Genomic DNA, 17090 nt, shown 5'->3' with positions numbered 1-17090 from the left:
TGTGCTTACTAAGCCACAAGCTGCACAACTCCCCTTCATGCACTAAACTAATCAGTTATACTGCTATGATCAGACCCGCACTTGAAGACGCATGTGTTGTTTGGAACCCCTATAATGACGACAGTATTCACAAAATTGCCGAACGCAGAAAGAAGCCTTCAGATCAATTTACTCAAAGTACTCCCGCCCTAATAATCCCCGTCCCAAAATATGAATAATAACGTTATCGAGCCCCTCTAAGCATGCAGAAAATGTCAGCGAATTCAATTCATGCCCATCTTGCTGTCTAAAAAGCTTGCTGTAGACGCTAACGAGTACCTGTCACAACTAGCACAAACCGCAATCCTAACACCATACTTCACAATAACCGATACGTTTAAGAACTACTTTTTTCCTATAACTATAACCAAATGGAACAGACTAAAATTTGTACCAAATATTCACATTGAGTAACCTGCTTGAAATATTATGTACGTGTTCTTTGTAGTGCCTATCCTGCTGCATAGTTGTAGTACTTCTTTTAGGGGCGAAGCTCCTTAGGGTGTGGGTCTGTCCCTCCTCTGTAGTAGTAGTCGTCGTAGTAGGTAGCCACGTCTACTTTTATGAGAAAAAAAAATTCCGAGAGTTGTGGCCGTAGCGGAATCGAACCAGGGACCCCTCGCTTCTGAACGCGTGGCGCTAACCACTACGCCACGAAGCGCACATGGACAGACGCACCTAGATGGCAATAAATACCCAACATTAACGAAAGACTGCGCGTTTCTAACGCGTTTGTGCTAGCGCGTTACGGCCCGTGCAAGAAGCTGGTGTAAGACGCCGTGGCCTCTCCGCCTTACCCCCGTATTCATAAACGCTGATGGCGTCGGCAAACGCGGTGCACGTTCCGACATGTGTAAACGGCTGCGTAAGACGCTGTGGCCTCTTCCCCTTAAAGTACTGCACGTTTCTAACGCGTTTGTGCTAGCGTCCCCTTAAGCGGGAGATGGTGCAATTATAATGAAGGGCGCTGTTATAAAATAGGAATGACGTCACATATGGCGCGTGTCATTGGTGGAAGTCAATCGTTCGATTTAGTGCGGCGAGACTGGGCGAATTACACGGAAGATTCACGGTTTACCGATGATTCCCTCCGGAGCTTCGCCCACTCATCATCATTCACCCCGTGGATATGCGGTGTTTTTTTCTTGCCTACCCAGCTTGGGCCTGTTGAGGGCCTGCAGTCGGTAATGAATAAATAAACAAATAAATAAACAAATAAGTAAAAAGCCCACAAGCTTCCAACTTCGCCTACACATCATACATTACGCGGCCCTTATACGGTCACCAAACATAAAGAAGCTGCCTCGTTTATTTCACCGAGCACACTAGCCCAACATCCTATCACGCGCAGGAAAAGCCGCAAAAAGGAGCATTCAGTCAACATTTGCAACGCTCCCAATACATCTGTGAACGTGAAAATGTTATGACACATTCAAGTTAACATGCCCCGCGTTTGTACAAAGTTTAACACTGTGCAAGGCAGAGCTCATTCGGGACATGGAGGAATTCTTGACTGAGAACGGCAGCGTGACAATTTAGAGCACATGCCAAAGGATTTTTTAGAAGAGCAGCCATTGATGCACATGCGTTTACCTTGTCACAAAAATATGCGATCGCGTTCCCTCTTAGTTCGGTGAGCTTCGTCTTGCTGGCATTTGAGTTACGACACGGCAGCTGGATAAATTTTGAGCTGGTCGTAAAACACACTGATAAAGCTCTGGAGCCCATGCTATGAATTTTATAGCATTTAAATTATTGCACGTAATTGAGTCCACACACTATGATGTTTACGTGCACATTACCCAGAACTAGTGTCTTAATTTGTAAACTGTAAACAAAGTAGTCTGTCTAGGTCACCTGGGAGCCCGGAGAAACCAAGCAAAATAATCGTATCAGGTAGAGGCATACGAAAAAAAATACGAAGACCCAATAATTATTTACAATACTTTTGTTCGGGCAGGAAACATCAATCTTTCGCTACACAGTACGCTCGAGTTCCGCTTTAAGTTCTCATGATTTGAAGTTGGTGTTTGTTTTGTGATCCTGCGAAACATCGCGGATCACTGCAGCGTTCACTTTGTAATTAAATAAATAATTTTCTCTAAAGGCTATTAATAAGCTAAACATAATAAAATTTACCGTTTCTTACTCACAAGATGCTTCCTATTCAATGAAGTATACACACCAAACGTTTAGTGCAAATCACCCATAAAGTGGCCCACATTTGCTGAAAATATAAATCAGCAGCCATTCTTGGTCATACAAGGCAAGCACAGAAACAGTTCAAGCGTTTAATATGGCGTCACAAAACGGGCTGAAAGCAAGGGTTTTATCATTTTCGTTTGATCCCTAATTGACAGACACCTCTACATTGCCAGAATATAGCCCCTGTGAATTGCTACATTTTCTCAAAATACAAACTTCATGATTTATTAAGGTTTTGCCAAAGAACCGTGAAAACAGGCGCATAACGTTTTTGAGCTCCATTACATTCATATCAAAGAGAAGATGTTTTTGTTCTCTAGTATACGTTCTTGGCTTATCTATGAAGAGCACCTGTATGAAAAAACAAGAGGGAATTATATGAACGTTTATGTGACAAGTTGCATTCCGAAACCGGTACGGTAGGAATTAGCTGTAGGTGTTTTATGATGAATAATTCAAACTGGGCTCGAAGGAATGCTTCTCTTTTCTTTACAGTGACGAGGTGTCATAAAATCTTTGAAGCAAGCTTGACCAAAGCAATGAAAACGAGACGAATGACGAGATAACACAACGAAACACAGACGAGCGCTCGTGTGTGTTTTGTTCGTATTCTTCATCGTTCGTGTCATTTTCTTTGCGCTGGTGAAAGCTGCTTCTAAGTCCTGAACTAACCTACTCGCACCAAAGTCCTGGTAAGCAAAATCTTTGCATTTCTCAAGCCGCCACTTAGTCATTATTAGTGTTTATGCTGCACCAACTAGCATCTTCTTGGGAGGCACTTACCAACTGCCCTTGACATGTAGGCCACCCGTCACTGCCAGCCGTGTAGCTGTCCTTGCTGAAAAGAGAAGGCATGAGCTTAGCGGCTGCCTAGGATTTTGTTGCGGTTTTATTATTCAGCAGGCGTTACAGTTAACTCACCAAAAGTCCGGGAAGCACCAATTTCAGTTACAGCGTTTTCGGTAAACGTAACACCAAAAAACGACAGCACACGACTCATCAGTTTCAGTAGTGTAGCCACGCCTCCACAGCTGTTCAAACAGTAAATCAAGGACTGCTTTTCCTATTATGGCTCCTAAGCCCCATGACCAGTAGTTAGGATGGTTTAAATTTTGTCAAGCTGGAAATATTTGAAGTTCAACTCAGACCTCCGGTGTTTCACTTACAAGAAATATTAAATTTTACCCAAACAAACAAACAAACAAACAAACAAACAAACAAACAAACAAACAAACAAACAAACAAACAAACAAACAAACAAACAAACAAACAAACAAACAAACAAACAAATAAACAAATAAACAAATAAATAAATAAAAGTTTGCAATTTTTTATCACGTCCTTTGAGCATGGCCTAGACACTGACCCACAAAAGTAAAGAAAAAGGCCAAACAATAACAAAAGGGAGCCGCTGCGTTCAAAAAGAAGATTTTGAATACGCTTACGTCCTAACAAAAAACGTATTTTACGGCATTAAAAGCTGTACTTTGAAAGCCATTACCTGGTCATGGTCATAGTTATGCATTAGGTGACCATAGAATATTGCGCGACACCTAAAAGCTGCAGCGTAAATGCTAACTTAGGCATATAGGGTGCAGTCTAGCAGCACCTGGACGATATCCTCGTCCACCGCTTCAGAGTTTGCAGGCTGTCCCGTGTCTCGTTTTCCCCAGTTCGCGCTTCTTCTTCGCCATCATCTAGTACAGCAGCCTAATGTTTTAACCATTAGACTTCCAGTCACGCGCCTAGTGATAAAGCCACTTGCCTCTTGGAGACTTTGGCACCAGCGGCACCTGGCAGTAATTTATCGCATTCGTGACAGTTACAGCATTGAGGCGTTGTGCTTCACTGCGCCACATTCGGCATCGGCCCACCGTAAAAAAAGTTACAAAGACCGAAAAAACAAGATGCATCTGGTGAGCTTGTGTTCATGCACTCACTGTTATTACAAAGTTGGAAACTCGAAAATGGTGCTTGTTGAAATGCGTGAAATTTCAAGAAACTCAATTTCCAAGTTTACCACTTTGTCACTCAGCAAAGTTGCAGATTTGTAAACTTGAAAGAGCCGTATCATAATTTTATGGGCTGCACGTAATACTGAAGTGGACAAGAATTACATATTATACACCGCTCTGAATTATATCACTAATTTATAAGCAGGACTTTTGCAAAATGATCGGAAACATTGCAGGATTTCCTTGTACGATATGCTGTACATTTATCTACTGAATTTGTGCGCATTAGATGCTCTATGACATTCATATTATAGAACTTGGTATGTGTAGTTGTTATAGATGTGTGAATTTGTAAACTTTGTGCATTTCTTTAAAAGTTACCAAATTTCTGGAATATTTGCAAAATATTGGTGGCACTAAATCAACATGCTATTTCATAAATTATGAATAGCTTATAAAGTTTTCTGAAGTGGAAGAAATGCCCTTGAAACCGGTCTATTGGTTGACGCATAAAACATTTTACATGCATTTGAATAGTGAAATTGGAGTTGGGCTCGAGCTAAAGCTCCACTTAATGAAGACCGAACTGCACAGTACCGTTATAAATTATTGAAGCCGCGTCAGAGCGTTTTTCCACAGTGAATATATGGCAGGAAGGTATTCTCAAGAGAAGTGCTGCTTTGAAATCGAGACTGAAGCAAAGCGTCTGTTTGTGGTGACCGGTGCTTTAAACCCCTGCATAGTGCCTTGAAAAATTGCTCAGTTGCTCACCATTTTTTTTTCATAAAGTCTCTAAGTCACCCTTGAATCGTATGCCAATGCCCCAGATGTGCACACAACTAATAAGTACTTCGATTTCTACGTTGGCGTTGGATTCTTGCTTCGACTGTGCGAAATGAAATTTGCAAGTCAGGTGACATATGCATGTCTTGCGAAAACGGAGGAGAAACGTGAGTGGCAAATTTAATGTTAGGACTTGGTTCCGCGAGTTGCTTTCTTCTGTTCGCCGCAGCTCAAATCAAGTTTAAGCCCGATGAGGCATTGCGCATGGTTTCTCTCGCGCACGTTCTGTGCACCGATAAATTCGCCCACTACGTTGCGAGTGTCTGTAAGTTGAGTTTTTTACCGCTCCCAGATGATCCGGCTGCAAGGGCGGCGCACTCACTTGAACAATCACGCAAACGAGCGACTGGCCCGGGTACACTAGGGTGGCATCGCAGCACCCAAAGTGATGACACAGAAACGCAACTCAGAATGGCAAAGGAACCTATAGAAAAGGAAAGTACGGGCGATTCAACAGAACGATGTGGCGGCGAAGCAGCAACAGCTCGGAAATAGAACCCACGGGCCTTGCCAATTTCTACCGTTCCTGCGATATACTGTAGAGGTGTGCAGATAGCAATGTGCTCCGACGTTTTAACTTGTAACCGATTTTACTTTTCCCCCGCTTGTTGCAACCTGCTTCGAGTAGCTTTGCTTAGCTCTTCTTAACTTTTCAGTAAATGAAAGACGAAATACTTCATTAGCACACCTGTACGAACGTAAATGCAAATGTAAAGGGTAAACGAATGTAAATGTAAAGCGCAATTTAACAGTCATAACCTCATTTATTTTCGCTACCATGGTGCACCACGCCTGATGCAGTCGGAGCTAAATTTAGCCTCTCGCTCAGCGTTTGGAAATGCATTGCTCGGCAGCATATCTGTCGATCTGAGTAGCGGCTGTTGCGTTTGGGAGAGCTCACTTAGCCATAGTAGGAACATTCTATCAAGCTTAAGGCTGTACTCATCAGGAGTTATAAAACCTAGAAGTGTGACATTTGTTGCACAACTTTCACGCAATGGCAGCGTCTGTATAAGTGGATCTTTGAGGACAATGAACACGTTGAACACGCATCATCTGCCTTCGAAAACACCTATTGACGGCCTGCCATAGGAAGATTTCTAAGCCATAACCGTAGCTCGCAATGTTTGATTACGGTATTAAGCTGATTCTAACGAGCGGCGTTTTGCTTCTTCAAGAAAATTCGACCATACATTGCCTGCGTGGTACAATCGGATACGAAAACAAAACCACCTTCGCGGCGTTTGCCTGCTTTGCAGCATAGCAAAACTGTACTGCGGTTAAGTGTACTTAAAAAAAGTGCGCGGAGCTGCTTTTAGGAAACGGATCACCATTATGCAACGTGGATTGCATAATCCCTTGCCCATATTTATGCTAAAAAATCGGATACGCGTTACATGTGTACTTTGTTTAGCAGCAATATTGTCATTGCCACGTTAGTTTTTTTTTTAACTTTAGACATATCGGAAATGGGCATGCGTTTGACTTGGGGGTGTGCTAAATCATCCAAATACTACCAAAATGAGTCCGTGGCTCAGTTTTGTCATTTTTGCTTCATCTTGTTCGATCAGACCGGCCAAATAATCAACCAATTCTGCCGGTTTTCCCAGGGCTGAGTAAACGGAAGTCGACTGAAAAAGTTACATAGTGGGAGAAAATGCTTTGGGAGAGTACATGTGGGATTGTTCAGATGAAACGCTGTCAAACAAGCTTATTATGTCTGTTTGGGCATGTGCCCTTATAACAATGAATGGTAGCCAAATACCATAATGGTAGAATAACAGACTGGTACCAAAATACGGCATATTGTAAGTTTATTTTGCCGCAGACGTGGTTTTATCGACTCCCCTGCATACTTCCGTAACATACGTTCAGTGAAAATTATGTCGTCGCCTGGCATGGCGTCGCCTGGCCTTTCCAGGCCAGCCAGCTTCAGGTCAGAAAGGGAGTAATTTTTAGCCTGTTCCCGTCCTTCTCAGGAAGATAATGGTGTTATAGATCTTTGATGCGTTTTATCTCATTTCGTCAGTACAGTTGGAAAGTTTCCCCGGCTGTGTTCTTGAGAAGAATTCTCGATATGTAGGGATGAAGGCCTAGCCTATGACCACATATGGGTCGCTCGCGATGTCACTGCGACTTGGGTGGCCTGATAGCAATTGACGCTGCCGTTCAGGGTGGTGACAGCGTTTGAACAGCCCCGCGCCTTCCGGCCGCCATTTTGACACACGAGAGCGGCAGCGTGCCATCGCGTTGTAATTGGGTGCTTCACGGCCGTATTGTCATGGCAAATTTGTAGCGCGAATCACACGAATACGTCGAATAGCAACTTGGTTCAGCTTGTGAGTTAAATGGCAAGAAAAAAATCCTAGGACACCTAAGCACTTCTTATGAGTTGTGAATACGAAAGCATTATTGACCAAATGAAGGCCACTAAGTGGTTCTTCGAGTTATGAACTCCTCGCGGCCAAGAAAGTGTGTGGAGACGCTTGACAACGGAGGTGCTTGGCAACGGAGGCGCTGATTTAACGAAGTGGGTAAGACAGCAGGCTTCTGTGTGTGGGGTCGTAGGTTCGAAACTCACTACCGCCAACGTCTTTCCTAAATTTTCTGTTTTGTACTGGAGATTATCGGTGCCCGCACGGTGAAGTGTGAAAGAGGAAGTCGACGAACTAGGAGTGCGCGCTCGATCGGTGTCCAGCTGAGACTGCTCCGTCTTCTTGTACTTCAATCAGACGCCCTGTGGACTTGCAAGAACATCCCGTGACATTTGGTGGAAGTGCTGGGTTAACGTCTTCCCCGACCTGGAGCTCCGCAGCCGTACGTTGCCATCTGCGGCCACAATGACCGACGACGCCGGCCCTTCGCAATCCGCTCCCGCCCCCCCCCTCCCCCCCCCCCCCCGGCTGTTGTGTGTTCTGGTGCGGTACGTCAGCGCGACCCTGCCATCTTCAGCGGCACTGACGATCACGACGTGGAGGACTGGCTTGCAGAGTATGACCACGTTAGCGCGCATAACAAGTGGGCTGATCGCGACAAGCTGACGAATGCCATCTTTTATCTGACTGATGTGGCAAATCTGTGGTTTAGAAACCGCGAAGCGGAATTTACAACCTGGTCAGCTTTCACCGAGACCCTCACTTCGGTCTTCGGCCGTCCAGCTGTGCGCAGACTCCGTGCTGAACACCGTTTGCGTGGTCGCGCTCAACAAAGCGGTGAAACCTTCACGAGCTACATTGAGGACGTCATCGACCTCTGTAAGCGCGTGAATGCGTCCATGACCGAAGCCGATAAGATATTATGAAATGAGATATTATGAGATATTATGAAATTATATTATGATATTATCTCATATTATTATGAGATATTATGAAAGGCATAGACGACGATGCCTTCGATATGCTCGTGGCCAAGAACCCTACGACAGTTGCACAAGTAATTGAGCTCTGTGAAAGCTTCGACGAGCTGCGCAAGCAGCGCCTTTCCACCCGTCGCACCAGTGTGCAATCCGCGGACCTCTTCCCCTCGCCGCCGTTCCCCTTCACCCATGCTTCGCCGTTCCAGCTCTGGTCAGGAGGAAAACTGACAGCCGCAGTTCCCGAGGCAGGAACTGCACCATCGTCGAAATTTTCAAGGCCTCATCTTTCTCCTCCTAACGAAATCGCAGTATTTGTGGAAAGCGTCGCGACAACAGCTCTTGTTGATACGGGGGCTGCCGTTTCTGTCATAAGTGAAGACCTCTGCCCCAAACTCAAGAAAGTAACGATTCCTGTACCAGATATTTCCCTACGCACGGCACGCTCGCAGCAAGTCAAGCCTTCGGCCGCATGTACCGCTAGTGTTATGATTCAGGATGAATCATAACACGTCGGGACCTCGGAGGCGGCGCGGTCAGTGAGTCCTCGCGCGGCCTCGTGCGCGCTCTCGTTAGGGTTAGAGGGAGAGCCTTCAATCGACCCCAAGTGAGCGGGAAACCAAATGAGAGAATGCGGAGAGATACTTTTCAAGCTTTGGAGAATGCGAAGGGCCTGAGGGGATACCATCCCGGTTTGGTAAGCCTTAATGGCCGCCTTAGAATCACTATATATTACCTCTCTGCGACCATCGAGCACAGCCAGCGCGATTGCAACCTGTTCGGCTACAAATGGCTTCGAAGTGCATACTGTAGCGCAGCAAGTGATCTTGGAATTAGAGTCGACGATGGAGACGGCGATGAACCCTTGGCGTACTCCGGACAACCGCCCTATCTGTTTCGCATGCGGTATTCCGGGACATGTTGCGCGTTTCTGTCGCCGCCGTGGACTTTATTTTCGTCGTGACGCGCCGAACCTCGGCTAACTTCCCCAAGAGCCTTTGCATTGTTCTATCCCTGATCCTTCGGACTCGTATTCTCGTCGCGCCACCTTCAACTCTCGTCGGTCTCCTTCCCCTCGCCGCCGTTCCCTTTCACCCATGCTTCGCCGTTCCAGCTCTGGTCAGGAGGAAAACTGACAGCCGCAGTTCCCGAGGCAGGAACTGCACCATCGTCGAAATTTTCAAGGCCTCATCTTTCTCCTCCTAACGAAATCGCAGTAGTTGTGGAAAGCGTCGCGGCAACAGCTCTTGTTGATACGGGGGCTGCCGTTTCTGTCATAAGTGAAGACCTCTGCCCCAAACTCAAGAAAGTAACGATTCCTGTACCAGATATTTGCCTACGCACGGCAAGCTCGCAGCAAGTCAAGCCTTCGGCCGCATGTACCGCTAGTGTTATGATTCAGGATGAATATATTTTGTAGAATTCGTCGTTCTATGCCGTGCTTCGCATGACGTTATTCTGGGTTGGGACTTCCTTTCCGCACATCATGCTGTTGTCGACTGCGCTCGCGCGCAACTGGCCTTGTCTCCGTTCCGTGACTACCGTCGACCTCCCGAACCGTTCTCCTAAAGTGATCGTCACCGCTGATGTCATTATCGCTTCTTTTTCTGCCGCCTTGGTGCCCGTCTCTTGTGACTCTGCCCCGCCACGACAGCTCTTTTTACACTATCTGAAGATTGTGCGCGTCGACGGAACCTTCTACTCCCGTTTGTAGTCGTCACACTCACCGATGGTTCCGCTGCCATTTATGCGTACAATCCATTTCCATGTCCTTCTACTCTCTTACACGGTGAATGTGTGGGGCGTCTAGACACTGTTGACGTCATTAGTTCATTTGACCTACCTTCCGATAGGTCGCCACTGCCTATCGGTGCCATCACTTCTGCTACCGCACCAGCCCCGCGTTTCCCCGATGTTTTCTTGCATACCATCGACGACGCGCTTACGCCCGCTCAACGCAGTGAAGTTGTTGAACTTCTTGAACGTTTTCGTGCTTCTTTCGACCTCGGCCAACCTTCCTTGGGGCGCACGACAGCGGTTGTTCACTGTACTGACACCGGTACCATGCTCCGCTGCGCCAACGTCCATACCGTGTTTCCGCAGCCGAACGCCAGTGTCATTGACGAACACGTTGACGACACGCTGAAACGAGGTGTGATACAGCCCTCCCCAAGTCCTTGGGCGTCTCCGGTCGTGCTGGTGCGGAAAAAGAATGGCTAAATCAGGTTTTGCGTCGATTACCGCCGACTCAACAAGATTACCCGCAAGGATGTTTATCCCCTACCACGCATCGACGACGCCCTGTATTGCCTACAGGGAGCTGAGTTCTTCTCTTCACTGGATGTGCGCTCCGGGTACTGGCAAGTGCCGATGGCTGAAGCCGACCGTCCAAAAACGGCTTTTGTAACTCCTGATAGATTATACGAGTTCAATGTAATGCCTTTCGGCCTTTGCAACGCGCCTGCAACTTTTGAGAGAACGATGGACGCTATTCTCAGGGGTCTTAAATGGCACACATGCCTTTGCTACTTAGACGACATTGTGGTATTTTCTACCGATTTCGATACGCATTTCGCCCGCCTTGAGCAAGTTTTTGCCTGTTTCACGTCAGCTGGGTTGCAACTCAATTTGAAAAAATGTCATTTTGGTGCCCGTAAGCTTACGATCCTAGGCCACGTCGTCTCCAAAGAGGGAATTCTGCCTGATCCTGTCAAACTTCGCGCCGTTGCTGAGTACCCCAAGCCCACTACTCTAATGGAACTACGGAGCTTCATCGGTTTGTCTTCCTATTTCCGGCGTTTCATCCGTAATTTTTCCTCGATCATCGCTCCCTTGACGCAGCTTCTTAATGGCACATCAGACTTATCGGCTTGGAACTCGGAGTGCGACGAATCATTTATGAAGCTCCGCCAGCTCCTCACGTCCCCTCCAGTACTGCGCCACTTCGACCCCAATGCGCCTACTGAGATACATACGGATGCTAGCGATGTCGGACTTGGCGCCATTCTCGCCCAACGCAAAGATGGCTTTGACAAGTACGTTGTCGCATATGCCAGCTGCACCCTAACGAAGGCAGAATCAAACTATTTTGTGACGCAAAAAGAATGTTTGGCGATTGTTTGGGCAATCAGCAAATTTCGTACTTATCTTTACGGCCGTCAGTTTGACGTTGTCACTGATCACCATGCGTTATATGCTGGGTATCGTCCTTGAAAGATCTCAGTGGCCGCCTCGCTCGTTGGGCCTTACGGCTTCAAGAGTATGACATACGTGTCATTTATCGCTCTGGACGCACACATTCAGATGCCGACGCCCTATCCCGTTCTCCGCTACCTCTTGCCTCTGTTTGCTCCTTAACTCCCACCCGCGATTTGTCAGCTCTTAGCTTCAACGACATGCCGGCCGAGCAGCGTAAAGATCCCTGGATCTCTCTACTGCTGGACTTCCTGTCTCACCGCTCACCTGCGTCTCTCTCACGCGCCATGCGTCGTCAAGCACACCACTTTGCCATCCGCGACGACCTTTTGTATCGACGGAATTAGCTCACCGACGGCCGTCGATGGCTGCTCGTTATTCCCCGTCCCCTGCGCTCGCACATCTGCGCCGCTTTCCACGATGACCCCCAATGTGGCCACGCCGGCGTATTCAAAACGTAATCCCGTCTTCGTCTTCAATTCTACTGGCGAGGCATGTACAGATTCGTTCGCCAGTACGTCCGTTCATGTGCAACGTGTCAACGCCGCAAGACCCCTCCTCTGAGTTCTGCAGGTCCCCTGCAACCTTTACCCTGCCCTGCTCGACCATTCGACCATGTTGGAATTGATCTTTACGGCCCCATTCCAAGCACTCCGGACGGTAACCGGTGGATCATTGTTGCCGTAGACCACCTCACACGGTATGCCGAAACATCTGCGCTGCCGGCGTCAACCGCGAAAGACGTCGCTTGCTTCCTTCTTCACCACCTCATTCTGCGACACGGGGCTCCACGTGAATTATTAAGTGACCGTTGGCGCGTCTTTCTCTCCAATGTCATCGCGGCCCTGCTAAAGGAGTGCAACATCGTTCATCGCACCGCTTTCCGCCTACCATCCACAAACTAACGGCATGACGGAACCTTTCAATCGTACGCTTGGCGACATGCTTGCCATGTATGTGTCTGGCGATCACTCCAATTTGGACCGGGTTCTTCCTTTTGTCACTTACGCCTATAACTCTGCCCCGCAAACTACCACCGGCTTCTCTCCTTTCTTTCTTCTCTATGGCCGAGAACCTTCCTGCCTCTTGGACACCATTCTCACCTACCGTCCTGACGCTTCTGAAGTGACACCTGTTTCAGAAGCAGCTGCTTATGCTGAAGAATGTCGCCAACTAGCCCACTCGTTTACCACCCAAGATCAGGGGCGCCAAAAATGACGCCATGACGCATACGCTCCTAGTGCCCGCTATTCTCCCGGAATGCTTGTTTGGCTTCGGGTCCCGGCTACTTCCCCCGGCCAATACACTAAGTTTTTGTCCAACTACCACGGTCCCTACCGCGTACTGCAGCAAGCATCACTTGTGAACTATGCCATCGAGCCGCTCGCGCCGTCTTCTGATCGCCGTTGCCGAGGGCGCGAAATAGTTCATGTAGCACGGCTTAAACCGTGTTACGACCCGCCGATGCTGTCTTTTCCCTAGGTCGCCAGGATGGCTTCTTTCTGTGCGGGGGGTGATTGTACTGGAGATTATCGGTGCCGGCACGGTGAAGTGTGAAAGAGGAAGTCGATGAACCAGGAGTGTGCGCTCGATCGGTGTCCAGCAGAGACTGCTTCGTCTTGTACTTCAGTCAGACGCCCTGTGGACTTGCAAGAACATCCCGTGAGAGTTTATACGTTATTTCTTTCTAGCGATCACCGAGGCTAAGTTCAAGCGCAGGCGAGCGCTTGCGCGGGCAAGGAACGCGAGGATAACACAGGCTTCTGCGGGTGAGGGTGACGTGGCGTCGTGGTGATGCCCTCTCCCTTCACGCAACACCTGGCTCGCTAGAGCTTTAGCGCGCCATCAGGTTTTACCTTTCGTCCGCTTTGCTCCGTTGAGGTGCGCATGTGATGTGGCGTCGCAGCCAATGGGAATTTAGGCGCTGTTTCGCTGCTACAGACACCGGCTTTTTCGTTCAATGAGCCATTTGATGTGTTCGCATAAAAAATTACAGGCTGTTGCGTCCCTTAGTGCGCTGGATTAACGTGCAAAGGTCTCAGAGTGTTCCGCTTCCAGCGAGACCCGGATCGCAGCAGCAGTATAATGACAAGGATTGCTACAAGAAATTTAAGCTGAGGCTCAAGTATAACTTTATATACATATATTTACATACTTGCTAATCTAGAAGTCATTTTTATCTTGAACGGCTACACTGATGTGAATTAGGTTGTGTTCAAAACAGCAGTTTTAAAGCTGAGATACAGTTGGTCACCGAAGATTTTGTTACGGCACGGCAATTTGAAAAAGCTTTTGCAGCACAGTGTTCCTTATATATACCCTTCCTTCACTTGTTCGTGCTTACCACTGCAATGAAATTACGCATGTATTTCTTGCAACACACCGTTTCTGCATGTTAAACACAAGCCTTGCTCTTTGACATACCGCGTATCTGGCTCATTTTAAATTATGGGGTTTTATGCCAAAACCAGTTCTGATATGAGGCCGCCGTATGGGGGACTCGGAAATAGGCCACCTGGGGTTCTTAACGTGTAAATCTAAGCAAGGGTGTTTTCGCATTTCGCCCCCATCGAAATGCGGCCGCAGTGGCCGGGATTCGTCCCGCGACCTCGTGCCAATCAGCAGCCCAACACATAGCCACTGAGCAACCACGGCGGTTACGGCTCAGACCATTATAGAGGTGTGCACTGCATCCTGTGTGTCGTGCCAATTTTTACGAGACCGTCGGAAGTACATATATGTGGCAAGGATTGTTATGAGGGAGTTATGACTAGGGCTAAAGTATGCACTACCATAATAAATACGTTGGAGGGCCGAAATCACTTGATTGGTAAACATAATTGCTTGAGACATAGTTCACTTAAAATTTTTCATCGGATTTTTGCCTAATGTTATAAGAAAAGTCCATTGCATAAAAATATGTGAATCGTGATAGTGGCTATATTTTCTGTGAGGCACTAGAATGTTTTCATAACTTAGTGAAATCGACCAGTACTCGGTCTCAGTACTCTCTGCTGCTTACGTTTTTAATACAATTTATTTTATTTTTAGCAAATATTGATTATTGAAAATTTTGAGGCGCAACATTCGTAACCTCGCTGCATTACAACGAACAAATCTCACGCAAGGAATTGGTGTGCCTTACTGTTTCGGACCAAACAGCAAGAGATGCAGTTGAGTCAGCAGCGTAGAATTATGGGAAATCCTATCGAGCATGAACACAACCTTGAGCAAAATAATCTATAATATTAAAGGCAGAGGGCAGTGAAGGTTCGCTATTTTCTTTACCACAATAATATCAAACCACTACGACGCTTTTAGATTAAAACGTTTGTAAGTGATTTTTTTATCCTTTGCCTAAAGGAAACTTCGGATAAACAGAGCACATTGTACTGCCCCTTCGAGTTCTGCTTATATGGAGCCTGCTATAGTCCCAAGTGTATGTTCTGGAGTCTGAATTAAGCCACTGTTGCAAGCGCACGTGAATCTTCAAACGAAACAACGCATTGTAGCTTGGGAATTGATCGCACTTGAATCTCATTGTATGTGTTCCGCGTTTTTGCTTGAATGCCCCCATCTTCCTCACCAAACGCACGCTACCTGGCGGGGGAAAAGCCACAAGGTGCTGCAAAATCAACTTGATGTTGTCCGCCTCGTGCGCAGTCCGCGACAAGGCAACAACTTTACGATTCAGGATACCGCAAGCAGGCCGAATCACACAGCGGCCCTAATTAGACTATGTAATTTGGTGAAGTCTAAACAAGGTGGCGGTTTGGGTGAGTTGGTATCGTATTTTGATTGTATGTGAGCGTAGCACGCAAGAAAAAGACACAGCGCTTGTGTTCGGCGCTTTGTTTGCCGGGCTGATATACAATCGAAATCCGTAGTCTTTGCATTTTCAGAGTACTGTTTCTCTGATTGGGCTAACTATAGCGACCTTTAAAGGTAATTAGGAGATAATTATAAAGTTAGTGACGTTTTTACCTAGGAAAGTGGGATTTACATAGCCGACATACTAGGGCAACTTGGCATCTTTACCCGAAGTTAAAGAGCGTATGAAGGTGAAATGCAGCTTTATATGATATTGATAGCAAAACTAGAAGGTTTAACTTAATCTCACAAGCTTGTTTTTTTTTTTGTATGGGAGTTCAATTTAAAGGGTTTGATTGAGAACGATAATCTTGTATTATTTTTTATCAAGGGAGGGTGCTTCAATTAGGATGGTAAGCCTTTTCATTCTGATATCGGAACCACATAAGGCAAATACGCTCACCATTGAAAAACAAGCACCATCACTCTATTCATAATCTATGCTCCGCTGCCATCTGTCGTGTAAGACGAGCCCAGTTGGCCTCCAAATTTTGAGTTAATGGGATCCCACTTTTTTCCGATGAACACGTGGTGAAGATTTAAGGTGGTTTGAGGACTAAATAGGGGGGACACAAACCGGCCAAAAGATACAGGTGCCCTCATGCAAGGTAATTTGCTGGGATACTTACATCAACATGACAGCAAACACAATAACGACGAAGATCAGAACTTTGGGTGCAGCCATCGCAAGGTAGAAAAGCTAAACCTTAGTTCGAAGTAGCGTCTGTTCCGAGTTAAAATTAGCGTCAGCGCGATACCTTACACAACTTTTTTTAGCTTCTAGTCGCTCGTGATGGAGACTGCCTACTTAAGAACCATGCGAAGTGACCGGAAGTGCGCTGTCATGTACGTCCTTAGTCGTGAGAACAATAGTCGCCGGTGAAATTGTATTATTTACTTGGCTTCAGCATCGCTCAGACAAACTTGTGCATGCAATGGAATGGCTATTCTAGGTTCGAACAATACGTCTCTGAGACGATGTTTTGGTGGCCTGTCAGCAATTGTCATTGTAACGCTTGAGCGGTAATACAGCGGCTGAATGTTTTTACTGCGCAGTCGGGAAACAATTTTCTCGGCTTTCATACAAACCAGGTGTTCGTGCTCATGCCAGACAACGAAATGTGAGATAAGCAGCTAAGTTGGGTACATCATCCAAGTATAACATCTGGGGTATATTTTCCAGGTGTAACATCTGGAATATACCTTCTATACACTTTTTTATTTTTAAATTTAGGGTCTTGTTCATGCAATGTTCGACAATTGTTGACAAGCTTCACGAACGTGAGCACAGAGCTTCAAGAAAAGAAAAAGAAATGTGCGGATTCTAGGTGTCAAGAAATAAACGCGAAACTGTTAACCTTTATGTTTTGCGTGATGTTTATCTGTAGCAGCTTTTACAATTTACAGCTTTATTACGCAGTGAATACATCCTCGTTTACTACAACACTGAATGATGTATACCTAAGAATAAATTTAAAATAGCATCATGCAGATTTCCTCAACTGTCGCAAAACTGCTAAGCTTTATAATATTGGGTGGTGTTTGTTGGTGGCATTGTGCACTATTTATAAGGTAATATCACAGTGAATACATGCTCGTTTACCACATTACTCAATCGTGTATACCTAAGA

General features: G+C 46.4%; 1 long non-coding RNA gene across 1 annotated transcript in view; it reads right to left on the bottom strand.

Annotated features, from left to right (window-relative positions):
• LOC119444099 (uncharacterized) overlaps positions 1 to 16307 on the bottom strand; it is a 29817-nt gene extending 13510 nt beyond the window's left edge. The window contains exons 1-2 of the long non-coding RNA XR_005190457.2: positions 16089 to 16307; positions 3028 to 3082 (exon numbers count right to left, since the gene is read on the bottom strand). This is a non-coding gene — a long non-coding RNA (uncharacterized LOC119444099). The remainder of the gene's footprint in view (positions 1 to 3027; positions 3083 to 16088) is intronic.
• Between the last annotated feature and the right edge of the window lie 783 nt (positions 16308 to 17090).

This window comes from Dermacentor silvarum, chromosome 3 (assembly GCF_013339745.2).
Source record: "Dermacentor silvarum isolate Dsil-2018 chromosome 3, BIME_Dsil_1.4, whole genome shotgun sequence".
Classification (NCBI taxonomy): Eukaryota; Metazoa; Arthropoda; class Arachnida; order Ixodida; family Ixodidae; genus Dermacentor; species Dermacentor silvarum.
The sequence above is the reverse complement of the archived record's forward strand: the minus strand, read 5'-3'. Positions and strand labels throughout refer to the sequence as shown.